At 36.3% G+C, this 19,496-nt stretch overlaps 1 non-coding gene across 1 annotated transcript; it reads right to left on the reverse strand.

Annotated features, from left to right (window-relative positions):
• Positions 1-15,152: 15,152 nt before the first annotated feature.
• On the reverse strand, positions 15,153-15,256 carry LOC112761686 (small nucleolar RNA R71). Its single transcript, XR_003182069.1, has one exon. It is a non-coding gene; the product is annotated as a small nucleolar RNA R71 (small nucleolar RNA).
• Positions 15,257-19,496: the final 4,240 nt, after the last annotated feature.

A 19,496-nucleotide genomic window follows, 5' to 3' on the forward strand; every position in this document is an offset into this window, starting at 1 on the left:
GAATTGTATGCAATTTGGAGAGGTTTACTGGTTGCTTGGGAGAGTGGATTTCGTGAGGTTATCTGTGAAACAGACTGTTTAGAAGCTCTTTTCTTGGTAAACCAAAGAATGCTTGGTAAGGATATTCCGGAATGGGATTTGGCAAAGCATATACAGGAGGTTATGAATGGGAATTGGAGAGTCTCTTTTCTTTTAATTCAGAGGACTGCAAATAATGTTGCAGATTGTATGGCTAAAGCAGCTGCTTCTGTCGTGGAGGTTCACTCGAATTGGAACCAACCTTGGAGTGAGCTTCAACATCTAATAGATTTAGATATGACTCTAGCCAATTAATTTGGTGTCTCTTTTTTTTTTTCTTTCTTTTCTATTTAGTCACAAAAAAAAACCCTAGATAACACTTTTTTTTATGATGATAAGAACAGGTTCTTTAGGCTCTGTGCTTGCAGGTTGGGTCTAGAGCACGATTGCCCCTCCAGTTTCAGCATAGGTTCCCCACAATAATCGGGCCTTTCGCTCCTCTTGCTCTGGGTTTCCTACAACTGACTCTCCCTTTTCTTCGCCATTCTGCGCATTCGGCGCAACTGTTTCTGTGCTCTACGAAGCTTCTTTTTCATTTTTAAATACGAACCGTGAGGTCTCCTAATCACATCTTCTTTTATTGGTAGTGTGGTTGCAAACTTGACAAATTTTTAAAAAGTTTTTAATATACATTACGAGAAGACTCTTATCCATAAAAAAAATTTAAGTTCAAAATATATTCATATTTGTTTTAAACGGAGAAAACAATTATTTTACTATATTACCATATAATATATATTTCTTAAAAAAAATTTGTAATCGAAAAATGTATTATTCTCATCCTATAATTTAAGAATATTTAATTTTATTTAGATCTAAATGTAATATATCTATGTGTTATTTATAAACGTGGTTTTATCTCATTCATGAATGATTTTTTTTTCTTCTCCCAAAAGCAAAGTTAGATTTTTTCGTGACTTATATGATAATTAGATTAAATCTTTTTATATAAATTAAATTAATTCGAATTTGGCTCTTTTATTACTTATGATATTATTTTGAAACATCAAAATTTATAAGCACTAAAATAATTATGTCATTTATACGTACCAATATAAATATTAACTACCAAAAATATTTAATTGTATGGACCTAGGGTAATAAATAATACTTTTAAAATGTTTTGGATACCGTATCTTAAAGTATATAGTTTGTATATGCAACAAGAGAATATAAGAATAATACGTGGTAATTTTGATTTCAAATTCTTTTTTTTATTAGTCAAACTTTCGAGCGAAAGTTTGTAGAGGAGGAAACTGTGAGCTTGGGAGAGAGAATATGCCTGCTCTCACCAAAAAAGCCAGAGGAATGAACAAGATTGAAGACAATATAGCTGCGTGCCATAGGTGTATTTAGCAGGAAATTCTACCTTCTACGTGCTTACTAACAAGAACAAAAAAAAAAAGTAGATAATAATACAAATGAATGAAAATATATATTGTACTCTCATTGTTGATCAATGATTATAAAAGATATATATATATAGCTTATCAAATTTATATGACAACTATTAAATTTAGAAGAAAAATTTTATTTTAACAGAAAAAGTGAGTCACACATTTTAGAACAAAAAAAGAAAAATATGGCAAAAAAAGTAGAAAAAATATGAACAAAAATAATATTAAATTTGGGCCTGAATATTTTTTTTGTGTTGTTGACTTGTTGTTATATTGGATTGACGGAGGTTGCAGGTTGGTTCAATTAATACTTACCGCAAAAATAAGATTGAAGACAATTTTTTTTAAATAAAAAAAATAAATTAAAAAAAATGTTCTAAACAAATCTACATCAGATCAATATGTAAAATTTATAATTTGACCAATTTTTTTAAACGAAAAAAAATATTAAATTATAACAAGAAAATCTCAAATTTTAAAATATGCTAGGGGTGTGCATGGCTCGGCCCGCCCCGAAGACCCGGCCCGGTCCCGAACACTTTAGGGGCTAATTTGATGTGATTTCATCGGGTCTAGGATCGGGTATGGGTCTCAAAAGTAGACCCGATTATTATTTCGGGTCGGGTCCGGGCTATAGCTTGGGTCACCCGAAATCGGCCCGGTGGCTCGGTCATCATACACAATTAATATTTTGTGTTATTAGTGATGAATGATAGCTATTATTATGTGAAATTTAAGTATTGTAAACCTTAATATTTTGTGTTATTAGTCATTATATATAAGATTATAAGTTAATGTTTTATGTTTAAAATGCATAAGACTTTAGACTAATGCATAATCTTGTGTTATTTGTATTGATTTAAATATTTGGTGTTATTAGGCAATATTAGTATTGATTATGGTTATACTTTAATTTTAGAGAAGAGATAGTTCTTATTATATTTTTCTAAGTGAATTTTACCATGTCAAATAATGGTTGGAGTCTTGGAAATTTGGATATTTTTACATGCTAACTTACAAGAAAGTATCAAAGTAATATAATGTTAACGGCTCGGTTTTCACCCGGTTTTTACCCGATATAATCGTGGCCCGAAAGTGTATAGGTTTCATCGGATTTAGGATCGGGTTCGGGTCTAACAAATAGGCCCGGTATATGTTTCGGGTCGGGTCTGAGTCACATCAAAATATGCCTCGAAAAGAAACTAACTATAGGATTTTTTTAGTAAAAAAATAATTATTTATTATATTATTTTAAATATTTTATTATATTAATATAACTTTTAATAAATTTTATTTTTTTAATTAAAATAATAGTGTATCATAATATTACAAATTTTGGGACCACTTTTTTAAATAAATAAATTAAATATTTTATTTATTAACATATGTTATTTAAGAGAGATTTATAATTTATGTAATATTAGTTATTTTTTTATAGTTATTTTCTTTTCATGTTAAAAATATAAAAAAAATATAATATTTTTTAAAAAATATGTATTTAAAAATTTAATTAGATTCTTAATTGTGGATATTTTTAATTTGTAAAAAATTATTTCGTTAGTTTTAATAATTTTACAAAAGTAAAAATTTAATTATAAAATTAAAAATAAAATAAAAATTTAATTAAAAAATATTATAATAATTTAATTATAAATTTAATAAAATTATAAAAATTAATAAAATAATTAAATATTTTAATAAATATAAAATTAATGTATATTATTATGAGTAAAATAATTTTAATTTTAGTTTTTGCTCAAATATAACTAATAATAATTTATCCCATTTTTTATTCTATAATGATGCCATAGATGCATCCATTCCAACAAGATTGACGGTGATGTATGTCTCACTAACGTACTTAAAATTTTTATTTTATTTTTTTTCTATTAAAAAAAAAATACCTTCAATCTTCGGTGTGTATACCATGTTTGTTTTTGCGGTAAGAACCATAGAACTTTTTTATTTAGCTATCATGTTTTTTGATAGAAGTTATTTTAGATATGAAAAAGAAAGTGATGTTTTTATTAAATATTAATCTTTGGGGATGCTTAGAGATGTGAATGTCTCATAAATATTGACACAACATGCACGTTTTGTGTTATTTTTGTAAAAATTTAAGACAGTTTTATCAGAAATTTTTAGCAAAAGTTTGCCATGTGTCATTTCTTCGTCCAACACGCAAAGTATGTGGTACTTGTGTAGGGATTCAACGTATATTTTTTAGACAACTTTAACAGAGATTCGCAACAAAAATTTACCACGTGGGAACTAAATAGCAACACGCAGCATGCTGATACCTATTCCTTGTTGATTCCCGATGTACCGTGATCAGTGTCTCCAGGCACGGGAATGCCACGTGGCAGCACGCAGAGTGCATGTTGACTGGTCTTCGTGGATGTCTGCATGCAGGAGACAATGCATATAATAAAAAGAGCCTTCATTAACATTTCGAACTTAATTGGTGCAACGGTTTAAAAGGGGAGGTTGGTGGGTTTTTGGGGAGGTTGGTGCAAAGGTTCGAGGAGTGTAGTGGCTTTGTTGGAGTTCATTTCATTGCTGGAGTGTCTTCGATTTTGGAGAGGTTGAGGCAAGGATCAGAGTTATAAATGTGTAGAGAGGTAGGTTTTGTGGTGTAATTGAGAGTGAGTAATTAAGTTAGTTTTAGTTGAAAGTGAGATTAGTACGTCTAAAATGGTACGTAATTATACGTTTACGAAAGATTATGTTATTAATTATTTTGGACATCCAAATTATGTAAGTTTATTATTTTTTGTTAATCTGTTAGTATTTATTTGGTTAATATTAATTTAGTAATTTGTTACTGTTTAATTTTTACCAAAAGACATGCAGTCAAAGCTTTAATTAAGATTTTAATTATAAATACCTTTAAGTTGGGAAGAAATATTCAGTTAACTCTAATATATTTTATACTAGGAATGACTTAATTACAAAATTAAAGCAGTGTAGGGACCCAATTGATTAATTGAAAGGAAAAAAAGTATAGAGACCTAATTAAAAATTTGGTGAAACTATGTATAATATAATATGAATAACAACAAAATCGAATTTTATGTAATTATTATTTATTTTATTTTCTGTTGCAACAAGTTATTAATTTATTCTTTTTTGTATTTGTTAAAATGAATAAATAAAATAAAAATAAATAAAGTTAATCATTTTTGGTATTTCGGTTGTCCTATATCATGCTAACAGAAATTTTCTGTCCCGCAAACTTGATCTGCCGGAGATGTGGCTTTTGGCGGTTGACCAGGCTTTAGGAACAACCGGATTCTACCATCCCTCGAGAGTTTGGAGAGATCAGAGGGCGTTCCGCGTTGCTATATGCTCTTGTGGAAAGGTGGAGGTCGGAGACTCATTCTTTCGCATTCCTATTCGGTGAGGTTACAGTAACACTGGAAGATGTGTTACACATATTTGGCTTATCGATCAATGAAAAGGTTATGATCGGTTGGATCGATAGCGGTTAGGACTTCTTGGTCAACCACAGCATGGTGATTTTTGACAACGAGCCCGTTGTAAGTAGTTCATCTAAAAGTTATATAAAGTTAGCTTGGGTTTGCCACATCAGAGACACGCAGTCTCTAGATACTTGGGAGACTGTTCAGCGATACGTTAGGTGTCACATCTTCTGTCTGCTGGAAACTACGCTTTTCGCGGATAAGTCGACGGCATATGCCCACACAAAGTATCTACCACTGTTCCAAAATTTTGAGCAAATCGGCACTTACAGTTGGAGATCAGCAACTCTCACGCATCTTTATAGGTCACTGTGTCGTGCATCACGGTATGATTGCAAGGAAATGGATGACCCAATTGATTTGTTGTTTGTTTGGGCGTAGGAGCGAATGCCATTTCTAGCGCCCATTCCAAGACAGCAATTTGCATTGGCTGATATACTGGTTGCATGCAGGTAACAGTACATAATTTATTAGAATTTGACTTGTATTTTATTTATGTTTTACTAGCAATATGTAATTTAAGCTCTTACCATGTTATGTATTGCAGGTGGAGTCATCATCCACGAACCAGAGCATGGATGTCGAGGAGCGCAATGTCTATTAGGCACGACATAGACTACATGGATGAAGTCAATATCCACCATAATTCACAAGAATAATTTGTGGGGTCAATAATCTAACTTAGCACATGCAATATTTTGCAGTTTGTCTTACGGCCATACATCAGTATCATCATCCCAACCAAATTACATGCCCACCTTGATGTGTGTGACACGGTAAGATTGTTGCTTTCATTCGAGTGTGTCGAATGGAATTCTGCGGACCGAGTGTTTCGCCATAACGGATATGCACAGTCCCATTCTGCTTGCATAGGACATCCCAGTTAACACACATTGCTACATGATAAACTCCATTTGTAGGGTTTATCTTATGCCTCATTTAAGGGATTTTATAACCTTTTACCCACATTTATTCAATGAGATAGTATGGTTTTATAAATTCTCCTTTAATTGTGCTTAAGAGTGAAAACATGCTTTTTAGGTCCTTAATTGTTTAATCTTGATTTACCTTTGATTCCATTAGATGCCTTGATATGTTTGTTAAGTGATTTCAGATTTAGGAGGCAAATATTGGATCAAGGGAATGAAGGAAAAGCATGTAAAAATGGAGAACTCATGAGGAAATGAAAGAATCGCAAAAGCTGTCAAGCCGACCTCTTTGCACTTGAACGACCATAACTTAAGCTACAGAGGTCCAAATGATGCGGTTCTAGTTGCGTTGGAAAGCTAACATCCGGGGCTTCGAAACGATATAAGATTTGCCATAGTTTCTATACGTATAGTGACGCGTACACGCACTGTATGCACACGCGTCGTTGCTGCCATATGACCCACTTAAAGCAATACGTGGCCAGCGATTTTAGAAGCCTTGTGGGCCCATTCCAACTCATTTCTGATACTATTTAAGCCAAGAATTAAAGAGGAATCAACACACTTACTTCATATTTTAGTTTTAGATTAGTTTTTGGAGGGAAAGTTAGTTTTAGAGAGAGAAGCTCTCACTTCTCTCTAGGATTAGGATTAGGTTTTAGATCTAGATTAGAATTCCTTACATCTAGGTTTAATTCATGCTTTGATTTACTTTTCCTTTACAATTTCTTGTTCCTCTACTCTTCCTCTCTCTAATTTTGTATTTGATTCTTGTAATTCTCTACTTTTATGTTCATGTACTTTTGTTTCTTCTATTTTCTCTTTAATGCAATTTATGATTCTTGTTCCTTTATTGTTGAATTGTTTTGTTGTTGTTAATTCCTTGCAATTGAGTAGTGTAGATTTACTTTCCTTGCACTTTTACTATGCTTTTCTTTTGTGCCTTCCAAGTGTTTGATGAAATGCTTGGTTGGATTTTAGAATAGATTTTAGTGCTCTTGGCTTGGGAAGGTAACTTAGGAACTTTTGAGTTACTAATGTCCAAGTGATTGACGATTGGGAGCCATTAACTCTAGATCTCACTAATTGATTTAGTGGAGAACTAGGACTTATGGACTTGGATTGACATAGCTCACTTGACTTTCCTCTACTATTAGTTGGGGGTTAACTTAGTGGGGTTGGTCCTTGCCAATTCTCATGTTGTGGTTAGTGATTAGAATAGAGATTCTTGACCACCAAACCTTGCCAAGACCTTTTTTAGTTGTTAGTTTATTTTCATTGCCATTTACTTTTTATGTTTCTCATCCAAAACCCCAAAACAACTCATAACCAATAACAAGACACTTTGTTGCAATTCCTAGGGAGAACGACCCGAGGTTTAAATACTTCGGTTTATAGATTTTAGGGGTTTGTTTTAGTGACACAAATTTTTGTATGAAATGACTATTGTTGGTTTAGAAACTATATTGCAACGAGCTTTCATTTGTGAATTCTAAACCACACAAAAGTCTTCTCATCACTACACTCTTTAGGAAGTACAGTACCATGATTGGAGCACGATAAATGACATATGTATACAGTAATGGGGGAACTGCCGCAATAGTCAGTTGCGAGAGAGGAAACTGCAGTCAATCGCTGACTTTACCCCGTCTGCCGATTATCATAGTTGGTGCCTTGGATTATTCTGGATGTACCTGAGGTTGTTATAGTTCATTCCTCAGCAGCCACCCCACCAGCCATCCCACTAGCCACCCCACAAACCAGCACAACTTTATGCATTATTTCAGTCATTTCTCTATCATCGCCCACAACTATCTCAGTTATCACAGCCAGCACCACAGCTTGCATCATGGCCAGTACAATCATCACAGCTCAAATCACAGCTAGCAGTTGCATTATAGCTCCCATCATGGCCAATCGAGCCATCACAGCTTGCATTATAGCTCGCACCACACCCAGCAGAGCCATCTTGGATTCGAGTTCGCAGACTTTCTCCCATTTTCACCACAGGTAGATACATTTGCGAATAATACGTTGATCCGTTGTTTCCTTGCTAGTGGTGATCCTCTTGAGAAGGATCTCATCCCAACAGTGCCATCACAGCAGTCGTCGCACTCACACCGGGCATCGGTCGACAATTCGTCTCGTCGAAGCCATCGTACCCCCACACCTGATAGTCGAGCGAGTGGTTGCATTGATTCGTATCTTGAGATCGATCGAGGTCGTCTGAATGTGCCAACACAGGCTTCGAGCGGTCTTGACTTGAATGCACCGACACAGGAGGTTGTTGACGAGTATATCCCTGATCCTTATGCTTCGGCAGAAGCAGGTGGGTCATGTTCGGTAGAGGGACAGGCAGAGGCAGATGGGTCAGGTCCGATAGAGGGACAAGCAAAGGCAGGTGGTTCAGGTCTGGTAGAGGGACATGTAGTTGGTCATCAGTACAACCTACGAACAGATGTCCGTCCACCGAACAGGTTTACACCGTCAAATGTTGACAAGATAGCGAACAAGGGTATGGAGTATTTAAGAAGTCATTAGCTGATTAGTCGAACTTAGTTTATTTAATGTTTGTATTAGTTGTATTAATCTTTGCTTTAGTTGAACTTAGTTTATTTAATCTTTGTATTAGTTGTATTAAACTTCAGTTTAGATAAACTTAGTTTATTCAAATATGTTAACTTAAAAATACATGAACTTAGATATTCAAAATTCAAATACATTAATTGTAAAATACATGAACTTAGAAATTCAGAATACAATTACAATGAACAATGACCCTTTGCAACTAAAAATAAACCCTATAAACCACAACTGCCACTAACTCCACTCGGTCCAGCACGTTGCAGGCATCTACTACGACTATGACCCTATTTTTCGCAAAGACGGCATTACCCGGGACTACGCGTTTTCCGTTAATCCATTTCATTCAGATAGCGAGTCGACTTGGGATGACCTTTTGAAATTTGCCTCAAGGGAAGATTCACGACCATCGTCGGTCCTGGATAATCAGACCATGTCTCCGTGTCGTGCATTGGGACAAACTCAATTCTATAGACCTTGCGAATCTTTGACATCTTGTATATATCACCAACATACCTCTGCCAATAACATGATGACATGGAAGTCGCTCCACCTGAAAATGCCCACAGTCATACCTCTTTCACGCAAGATCAACTATTAACACTCTTCCACTAAGCATTTCGCGCACCTTAAACACCTCGTTTCTTCTATCAAATCGGTGGACGACTATGTTTCTGCACGCTGCATATTTGCCTCTATCTGATGAGTGGCAAACTTAGAGGAAGTAAATCCAGCACACCTGCACTGGTGAGCCTCAGTATTCTTCCGCATAATAACTCGTTCAATCGATAATATGTTGCTCGGACGAACGCTAAGACATGCAGATTTTGCGCACCCTTCAACACTGAATTAATGTACTCAATAAGGTTTGTCGTCATGTGACATCATCAATGTCCCTCGTCAGATGCCAATACCTACTAGGGACGTTCGATATTGTCGCACCAACGAGCATATGCCTCGTCTCATTCTTGCAACCTCTTATAGTTGACGATGTACTCCTCCACCGTCCTTGAATACCCAATGTTGACCACAAGCTTTTGCAAGTACGGAACCTTGAATTCCTTTAAGAAGTTGTTACTAATGTGCCAAATACAAAAACATCCACCATGCTCTCAAAGGTTTCCAATCACATCTGCTACGATTTACTGCTGCCCAGATTGACTCATGAAGATCGAAAATTATACCCACACCGTCTCTTATTACAACATGCCTTCGTAAATTACTAAGAAAAAAGTGCCACATATCAGCGGTCTCACCCTCTACGATGGTAAAAGCAATCGACACAATATTTTAATTCTCATCTTGTGCAACTGCAACCAAAAGGTAACATTTATATTCTCTGTATAGGTGAGTGCCGTTAACCTAAACCAGCGGCTTACAATATTTGAATGCTCTTATGCATGGTTTGAAACTCCAAAATACCCGATGAAGTATCCTAACACCGTCTACCTCTTCACTCCCGTTATACAAGGGTCGTGTTTCTATTTGGACTTGTAAACCAAGCATCTTCTGAACCATTGCGGAGAACCACAATGGCAAAACTTGGTAAGATTTTTCCCATCCACCGAAAACTTTGGCTATCGACTTCTGCTTTGCCAACCAAGCCTTTCGGCAACTAATAGTATAGTTGAATCTTGTCTGGACTTTCACAATTATAGATTTTACCTTTATGAATGGGTCAGATTCAACCAATGGCTTCATAGCTTCAGCAATCGTATTTGAGTCCAACTTGGAGTGATCCTGTAAGATCGTTCCCATGGAACACGTGTGCCTCCCATTGTATCTCCCAACAAACTTTCTTCTGTATCAAGCTGGCTCAGGTAAGCCAATTGCACCCACGTCCATAAGTCTTGCATTTTGTATAGAACGTCTGTGGCTCGAATTCATAAACAACATAATCGACTCCTCTAGAGATAGTGTAACTCCGAATTACCGCAATGATTGATTTTCTGGAACTGTATTCCATTCCGATCCTAAACTCCCCATCCTCAGAATCAGCAACACCTATAAAAAAATAAATTGTCGCTCATCGATCCGTCAAAACAAAATCAAAGAAATATACTACCCACTGCTCACATCCCTATGTTCGCATATTCGAAGAACTCCGATGCATGCATGCCGTCAAGATCCAGGTTATGCATATATAAAAGGTGGAACGTCCAACGGTTGATTAACTGCGGGTGGAACCACGAAAGTTTTTGCGACTGCCTCACCTCCACCATCGCCATCCTCGTCCTTGTCACCGGCTTCATACGTAACTTCGAACTCCTAGTCGCTATCATTGTTCATTCTTTTGTACACTTCAGTTCTGTCATCTTGTACATTTGGGTCATGTTGAACCTCATCCGTAGCTATATGTTCAAACTCAACATACAATTCAATCCTTGGATGTTGCACCTGAGTTTGTTGGTGAATATGAAATATCCACTAAATACTTATTTCGTCAACGATAGGCATAACTTCAAACTGTATCAGGCCGCCAAATATGACAACCGAATTTTGGTAGAGAATGTTGCTCACCCTCTTTAAAATATCACTCTCTATGTTCTGACAGAACCCGTACTGTATATAGCATTGATAAGCGGATAATTTATACCCTTTTTGGCATTGTTTTTACATAGTTTTTTAGTATGTTTTAATTACTTTTTATTATATTTTTATTAGTTTTTATTCAAAAATCACATTTCTGGACTTTACTATGAGTTTGTGTGTTTTTTTATGATTTCAGGTATTTTCTGGCTGAAATTGAGGGACCTGAGCAAAAATCTGATTCAGAGGCTGAAAAAAGACTGCAGATGCTGTTGGATTCTGACCTCCCTGCACTCGAAGTGAATTTTCTGGAGCTATAGAAGCCCAATTGGCGCGCTCTCAATTGCGTTGGAAATTAGACATCCTGGGCTTTCCATCAATATATAATAGTTTATACTTTTTACGAGATTTAATGGCCCAAACTGGCGTTCAAAGTCAGCCTAAAACATCTTTGCGTACAACGCCCAAACTCGCACCAGAATTGGAGTTAAATGCCCAAACTGGCACCAAAGCTGGCGTTTAACTCCAGAAACAGCCTAAGCACGAAAAAACTTCAATGCTCAGCCCAAGCACACACCAAGTGGGCCCCAAAAGTGGATTTCTGCACTATCTGCACTTAGTTACTCATTTTCTGTAAACCCTAGTTACTAGTTTAGTATATAAACTACTTTTAGAGATTTATTTTGTATCCAGTTTTCATATTTCGAAGCTGAGACCATTGTACACGTTTGGAGGCTAGCCTCACGGCCATACCTAGACCTTTTTCACTTATGTATTTTCTACGGTGGAGTTTCTACACCCCATAGATTAAGGTGTGGAGCTCTGCTGTTCTTCATGAATTAATGCAATTACTAGTGTTTTTCTATTCAATTCACGCCTACTTCTTCTCTAAGATATACTCTCGTACTTAATTCAGTTAAGTCAGAATGAAGGGGTGACCCATGACAATCACCCAATCTTCGTTACTCGCTTAGCCAAGGTCGCGTGCCTGACAACCACAAAGCGATCTACATGATGTTCAACGTAGTCATTGGACGACAGCTGGAGTATATTCTCTTGGGTTTCTAATCTAATATTAGAACCTTCGTGGTATAGGCTAGAATTATTGGCAGCCATTCTTGGGATCCGGAAAGTCTAAACCTTGTCTGTGGTATTCCGAGTAGGATCCGGGATCTGGAAAGTCTAAACCTTGTCTGTGGTATTCCGAGTAGGATCTGGTAAGGGATGACTGTGAGAGCTTTAAACCTGTGAATGTGGGGCACAGGTGACAGTGTGCAAAAAGACAATGGTCCTATTCCGACGCTAGCGGGAACCGACAGATGATTAGCCGTGCGGTGACAGCGCAAATGGATTTGTTTTCATCCGAGAGGATCATACAGCTTGCCATGGAAGGAGGTAACGCATGGTTGGAAGAAGGCAATAGGAAAGCAGAAGTTCAGAAGCAACAAAGCATCTCCAGACACTTATCTGAAATTCCTACCAATGAATTATATAAGTATCTCTATCTTATTTTATATTCTATTTATATTTTAATTATCAAAACCTTATAACCATTTGAATCCACCTGACTGAGAGTTACAAGGATGACCATAGCTTGCTTCAAGCCGACAATCTCCGTGGGATCGACCCTTACTCACGTAAGGTATTACTTGGGCGACCCAGTGCACTTGCTGGTTAGTTGTGCGGAGTTGTGAAAAGAGTTGAGATTACGATCGTGCATACCAAGTTTTTGGCGCCATTTCAGAGATCACAATTTCGTGCACCAAATTTTTGGCACTGTTGTTGGGGATTGTTCGAGTTTGGACAAATGACGGTTCATCTTGTTGCTCAGATTAGGTAATTTTATTTTATGTTTAAGCATTTTAATTTTAATTTTAATTTAAGAAAAATAATTCAAAAAAAAATTTCTGAAGAACAAAATAAAATATGTTTAGTTTTCCAAAAAAAAAATTCTTCAGAATTTTTAAGAATGAATTCTAGAGTTTCAGATGATGCTTTTATCATCACAAGAGCTAGTTGATTTCCATCAATTTGGCTGTTGTATGTAATGTCCTGTTGAAGCTTGGCTAGCCATGTCTAATCTTTTTAGACTGAAGCTTTAGACTAACATTGCATGATTCCTGGAATTCGTATTAAAAATTTTGAATTTCTTTATTTTCTTTTTCAAAATAATTTTTGAAAAATCCAAAAAAAATTAATAAAATCATAAAACCGAAAATATTTTGTGTTTCTTGTTTGAGTTTAGTGTCAAATTTTAAGTTTGGTGTCAATTGCATGTTTTAATTTTTCTCAAAAATTTTCGAAAATCCACGCATGTGTTCTTCATGATCTTCAAGTTGTTCTTGATAAATTTCTTTGTTTGATCTTTAAATTTTTCTTATTTTGTGTCTTTTCTTATTTTTCATATGCATTTTAGAATTATTAGAGTCTAAAGTTTACAAATTTTTAAGTTTGGTGTCTTTCATGTCTTTCTTTTCTTAAAAATTTTCAAAAATGTGTTATTGATGTTCATCATGATCTTCAAAGTGTTCTTGGTGTTCATCTTGATATTCAAAGTGTTCTTGCATGCATTATTAGTTTTGATCTTAAATTTTTATGTTTTGCATCATTTAGTTGTTTTTCTCTCTCCTCATTAAAAATTCAAAAAAAAATATCTTTCCCTTATTTCACTCATAAATTTCGAAAATTTTGAATTGATTAAGTCAAAAAGTTTTAAAATTTAGTTGTTTCTTGTTAGTCAAGTCAAAATTTCAATTTAAAAATTTTATTTTTTCAAATCTTTTTCAAAAATCAAATCTTTTTCAATTTCCTTCTTAATTTTTTGAAAATTTTAAATTTTGATTTTCAAAATTTTTTTCTTATTTTTATTTCATAATTTTCGAAATTAATGCTAGCAATTAATATTTTGATTCAAAAATTTTAAGTTATTACTTGCCTATTAAGAAAGGATCAAACTTTAAATTCTAAAATCATATCTTTTAGTTTCTTATTAGCCAAGTAATCAACTTTAATTTCAAAAATCAAATCTTTTTAATTTCCAATTCAAATCTTTTTCAAAATGAATTTTCAATCATATCTTTTTCAAAATTAATTTCAAAATCCTTCCTAACTTCTTATCTTTTCAAAATTGATTTTCAAATTTTTTCAATTAACTACTTGACTTTTTCTTTGTTTGATTTTAAAAGTTTTCTATTTCAATCATATCTTTTTCAAAACCACCCTAACTACTTTTCTCTCTCCAATTTTCAAAAATCACTAACCACTTTTTCAAAAATATTTTTAATTAATTAATTTATTTAGTTCTCAAATTTTATGTTATCTCTTTTCTTAAATTTTGAATACTAACTAATAATTAAAATAAAAATAAAAATATTTTCCTTTTATTTTAATTTAAAATTCGAATTCTCTCCCTCTTTCTCATCTCTTTCTATTTATTTATTTATTTACTAACACTTCTCTTCTTCTTATAATTCGAACCCTCTCTCCCTCTCTATGCTCGAATTCTTCATCTTCTCTCTTCTTCATTCTACTCTTCTATTCTTCTACTCACATAAAGGAATCTCTATACTGTGACATAGAGTATTTCTATTCTTTTCTGTTCTCTTCTTTTTCATATGAGTAGGAGCAAGGATAAGAACATTCTTGTTGAAGCTGATCCGGAACCTGAAAGGACTCTAAAGAGGAAGCTAAGAGAAGCTAAGGCACAACACTCTGGAGAGTACCTAACATAATTTTTCGAAAAAGAAGAAGAGATGGCCGAACCCAACAACAATGGTGGAGATGCAAAGAAGATGCTTGGTGACTTTATTGCGCCCTCTTCTGACTTCTGTGGAAGGAGCATCTCAATTCCTGCAATTGGAGTAAACAACTTTGAGCTTAAGCCTCAATTAGTTTCTCTGATGAAGTAGAATTGCAAGTTTCATGGACTTCCATTGGAAGATCCTCATCAGTTTTTAGCTGAATTTCTGCAAATCTGTGACACTGTTAAGACCAATGGGGTTAATCCTGAGGTCTACAGACTTATGCTTTTTCCCTTTGCTGTAAGAGACAGAGCTAGGACATGGTTGGACTCACAACCTAAAGATAGCCTGAACTCTTGGGAAAAGTTGGTCAATGCTTTCTTGGCCAAATTCTTTCCACCTCAAAAGTTGAGCAAGCTTAGAGTGGAAGTCCAAACCTTCAGACAGAAGGAAGGTGAATCCCTCTATGAAGCTTGAGAAAAATACAAGTAATTAATCAGAAGGTGTCCTTCTAGCATGCTTTCAGAATGGAGCATCATATGCATATTCTATGATGGTCTGTCTGAATTGTCCAAGATGTCATTGGACAACTTTGCTGGTGGATCTCTTCATCTGAAGAAGACTCCTAAAGAAGCTCAGGAACTCATTAAAATGGTTGTAAATAACCAGTTCATGTACACTTCTGAAAGAAATTCTGTGAATAATGGGACAACTCAGAAGAAAGGAGTTCTTGAGATTGACACTCTGAATGCGATATTGGCTCAGAACAAAATATTGACTCAGCAAGTCAATATGATTTCTCAGAGTCTATCTGTAATGCAAGCTGCATCCGTCAGTACTAAAGAAGCTTCATCTGAAGAAGAAGCCTATGGCCCTGAGAATCCTGCAATGGCAGAGGTGAATTACATGGGAAAATTCTATGGAAACACCTATAATTCTTCATGGAGGAATCATCCTAATCTCTCATGGAAGGATCAACAGAAGCCTAATCAAGGCTTCAATAATAATAATGGTGGAAGAAACAGGTTTGGCAATAGCAAACCTTTTCCATCATCTTCTCAGCAACAGACAGAGAATTCTAAGCAGAGCCTCTCTAACTTAGCAATCATAATCTCTGATCTATCTAAGACCACTCAAAGTTTTATGACTGAAACAAGGTCCTCCATTAGAAATTTAGAGGCACAAGTGGGTCAGCTGAGTAAGAAAGTTACTGAACTCCCTCCCAGTACTCTCCCAAGCAATACAAAAGAGAATCCAAAAAGAGAGTGTAAGGCCATAACTTTAACCAACATGGCCGAACCTGTAGAGGGGGAAAAGACAATGATTTCCAGTGAGGAAGACCTCAATGGACGTCCACTAGCCTCCAAGGAGTTCCCTAATGAGGAACCAAAGGAATCTGAGGCTCATATAGAGACCATAGATATTCCACTAAACTTACTGTTGCCATTCATGAGCTCTGATGAGTATTCTTCCTCTGAAGAATATGAAGATATTATTGAAGAGCAAGTTGCTCAATATCTAGGAGCAATCATGAAGCTGAATGCCAAGCTATTTGGTAATGAGACTTGGGAGGATGAACCCTCATTGCTCATCAATGAACTGAATGTTCTGGTTCAACTGAAATCACCTCAGAAGAAATAGGATCCTGGAAAGTTCTTAATACCCTGTACCATAGGCACCATGACCTTTAAGAAGGCTCTGTGTGACCTGGGGTCAGGGATAAACCTCATGCCCCCTCTCTGTAATGGAGAAACTAGGGATCTTTGGGGTGCAAGTTGCAAGAATCTCACTAGAGATGGCAGACAATTCAAGAAAACAGGCTTATGGACTTGTAGAGGATGTCTTAGTGAAGGTTGAAGGCCTGTACATCCCTGCTGGCTTCATAATCCTAGACACTGGGAAGGATGAAGATGAATCCATCATCCTAGGAAGACCCTTCCTGGCCACAGCAAGAGCTGTGATTGATGTGGACAGAGGAGAGCTAGTCCTTCAATTGAATGAGGACTACCTTGTGTTTAAGGCTCAAGGATCTTCTTCTATAACCATGAAGAGGAAGCATGAAAAGCTTCTCTCAACACAGAGTCAAATAGAGCTCCCACACTCAAATTCTAAGTTTGGTGTTGGGAGGCCATCATCAAGCTCCGAGTCTCTGTGAAGCTCTCTAAGAACTTCACTGTCAAGTTATTGACATTAAAGAAGCGCTTGTTGGGAGGCAACCCAATGTTATTTAATCATATTTATTTTATTTTTCATTGTTATTTTATATTTTCTTTAGGTTGATGATCATGTGAAGTCAAAAAAACAACTGAAAAATCAAAAACAGAATAAAAAATAGCATTAAAAATAGCACACCCTGGAGGACAGGCTTACTGGCGTTTAAACGCCAGTATGGACAGCAGAATGGGCGTTTAACGCCCAGCCTAGCAGCATTCTGGGCTTTAAACGCCAGAAAGGGCTGTCTGGCATCTGGCTGGCGTTAAACGCCAGAAATGAGCATCTGTCTGGCGTTTAACGCCAGAAATGGGCAGCAGGGTGGCGTTAAACGCTAGAAAAGGGCAGCAGACTGGCGTTTAACGCCAGAAAAGGTAGCAGAGCTGGCGTTAAATGCCAGATTTGGCACAGAATGGGCGTTTGAACGCCAGATTGGTGTAAGGACCTGAATTCCTTGACACCTCAGGATCTGTGGACCCCACAGGATCTCCATCTACCCCACTTCTTTTTCTCTCCTCTTCACACCTTTCCATAACACTCTTCCCCAAACACCATTGTCCAATCAAGTCAATACCTCTTCCCCAAATACCCTTCACCTATCAAATCTTATCCTCTTCCCCATATTATCTTCACCATTCACATCCATCCATCATTAAACCCCACCTACCTCACCATTCAAATTCAAACTATTTTCCTCCCAAACCCACCCCCACATGACCGAAATCCCTCTCTCTCTTACACTATAAATACCCCTCCTTACCACATTCATCTTCATACAATATACACGCTTCTCTCCTCCTTGGCCGAACCACTCCCCTCACTACATCTCCTCCATTTCTTCTTCTTCTACTCCTTTCTTTCTTCTTTTGCTCGAGGACGAGCAAATCTTCTAAGTTTGGTGTGGGAAACGCTAAAACTTTTTGTTTTTCCATAACCATCAATGGCACCTAAGGCCGGAGAAACCTCTAGAAAGAGGAAAGGGAAGGTAATTGCTTCCACCTCCGAGTCATGGGAGATGGAGAGATTCATCTCAAAAGAGCATCAAGACCACTTCTATGAAGTTGTGGCCAAGAAAAAGGTGATCTCCGAGGTCCCCTTTAAGCTCAAAAAGAGTGAATATCTGAAGATCCGACATGGGATCCGAAGAAGAGGTTGGGAAATCCTCACCAACTCCATTCAACAAGTCAGGATCTTAATAGTTCAAGAGTTTTATGCCAATGCATGGATCACTAAGAACCATGACCAAAGTGTGAACCCGAACCCAAAGAATTGGCTCATAATGGTTCGGGGGAATTACTTGGATTTTAGTCCGGAAAATGTGAGGTTGGCATTCAACTTGCCTATGATGCAAGGAGATCCTCACCCTTTCACTAGAAGGGTCAACTTTGATCAAAGGTTGGACCAAGTCCTTAGAGACATTTGTGTGGAAGGCGCCCAATGGAAGAGAGATGCAAGAGGCAAGCCGGTTCAACTAAGAAGGCTTGACCTCAAACCCGTGGCTAGGGGATGGTTGGAGTTCATCTAACGCTCTATAATTCCTACTAGCAACCGGTCTGAAGTTACTATAGACTGGGCCATCATGATCCATAGCATCATGAATGGAGAGGAAGTAGAAGTTCATGAGATCATATCCCTAGAACTCTACAAGGTGGCGGACAAGTCTTCCACTTTGGCAAGGTTAGCCTTCCCTCATCTCATTTGTCACCTATGCAATTCATCCGGAATTGTCATAGAGGAAGACACCCTCATTGAAGAGGATAAGCCCATCACTAAGAAAAGGATAGAGCAAACAAGAGAGCCCACTCGTGGACCTCAACAAGAGCATGAGAAAATTCCTCATCATGAAATCCCTGAGATACCTCAAGGGATGCATTTTCCTCCACAAAACTATTAGGAGCAAATCAACACCTTCCTAGGAGAATTAAGTTCCAACATAGGACAACTAAGGGTGGAGCACCAAGAGCATTCCATCCTCCTCCATGAAATTAGAGAAGACCAAAGAGCCATGAGGGAGGAGCAACAAAGGCAAGGAAGAGACATTGAGGAGCTCAAGCACTCCATAAGATCTTCAAGAGGAAGAACTAGCCGCCATCACTAAGGTGGACCCGTTCTTTAATTTCCTTGTTCTTATTTTTTTCTGTTTTTCGAATTATATGCCTTATGCTTTATCTATGTCTTAAAGCTATGAATGTCCTGTGAATCCATCACCTTTCTTAAATGAAAAATGTTTTTAATTACAAAAGAACAAGAAGTACATGATTTCGAATTATATCTTGAAATTAGTTTAATTATTTTGATGTGGTGGCAATACCTTTTGTTTTCTGAATGAATGCTTGAACATTGCATATTTTTGAATTTGTTGTTTATGAATGTTAAAATTATTGGCTCTTGAAAGAATGATGAAAAAGGAGAAATGTTATTGATAATCTGAAAAATCATAAAAATGATTCTTGAAGCAAGAAAAAGCAGTGAATTGAAAAAGCTTGCGAAAAAAAATAAAAGAATATGGCGAAAAAAAAAAGGGAAAGAAAAAGAAAAAGCAAGCAG

Source organism: Arachis hypogaea, chromosome 16, assembly GCF_003086295.3.
Source record: "Arachis hypogaea cultivar Tifrunner chromosome 16, arahy.Tifrunner.gnm2.J5K5, whole genome shotgun sequence".
Lineage (NCBI taxonomy): Eukaryota > Viridiplantae > Streptophyta > Magnoliopsida > Fabales > Fabaceae > Arachis > Arachis hypogaea.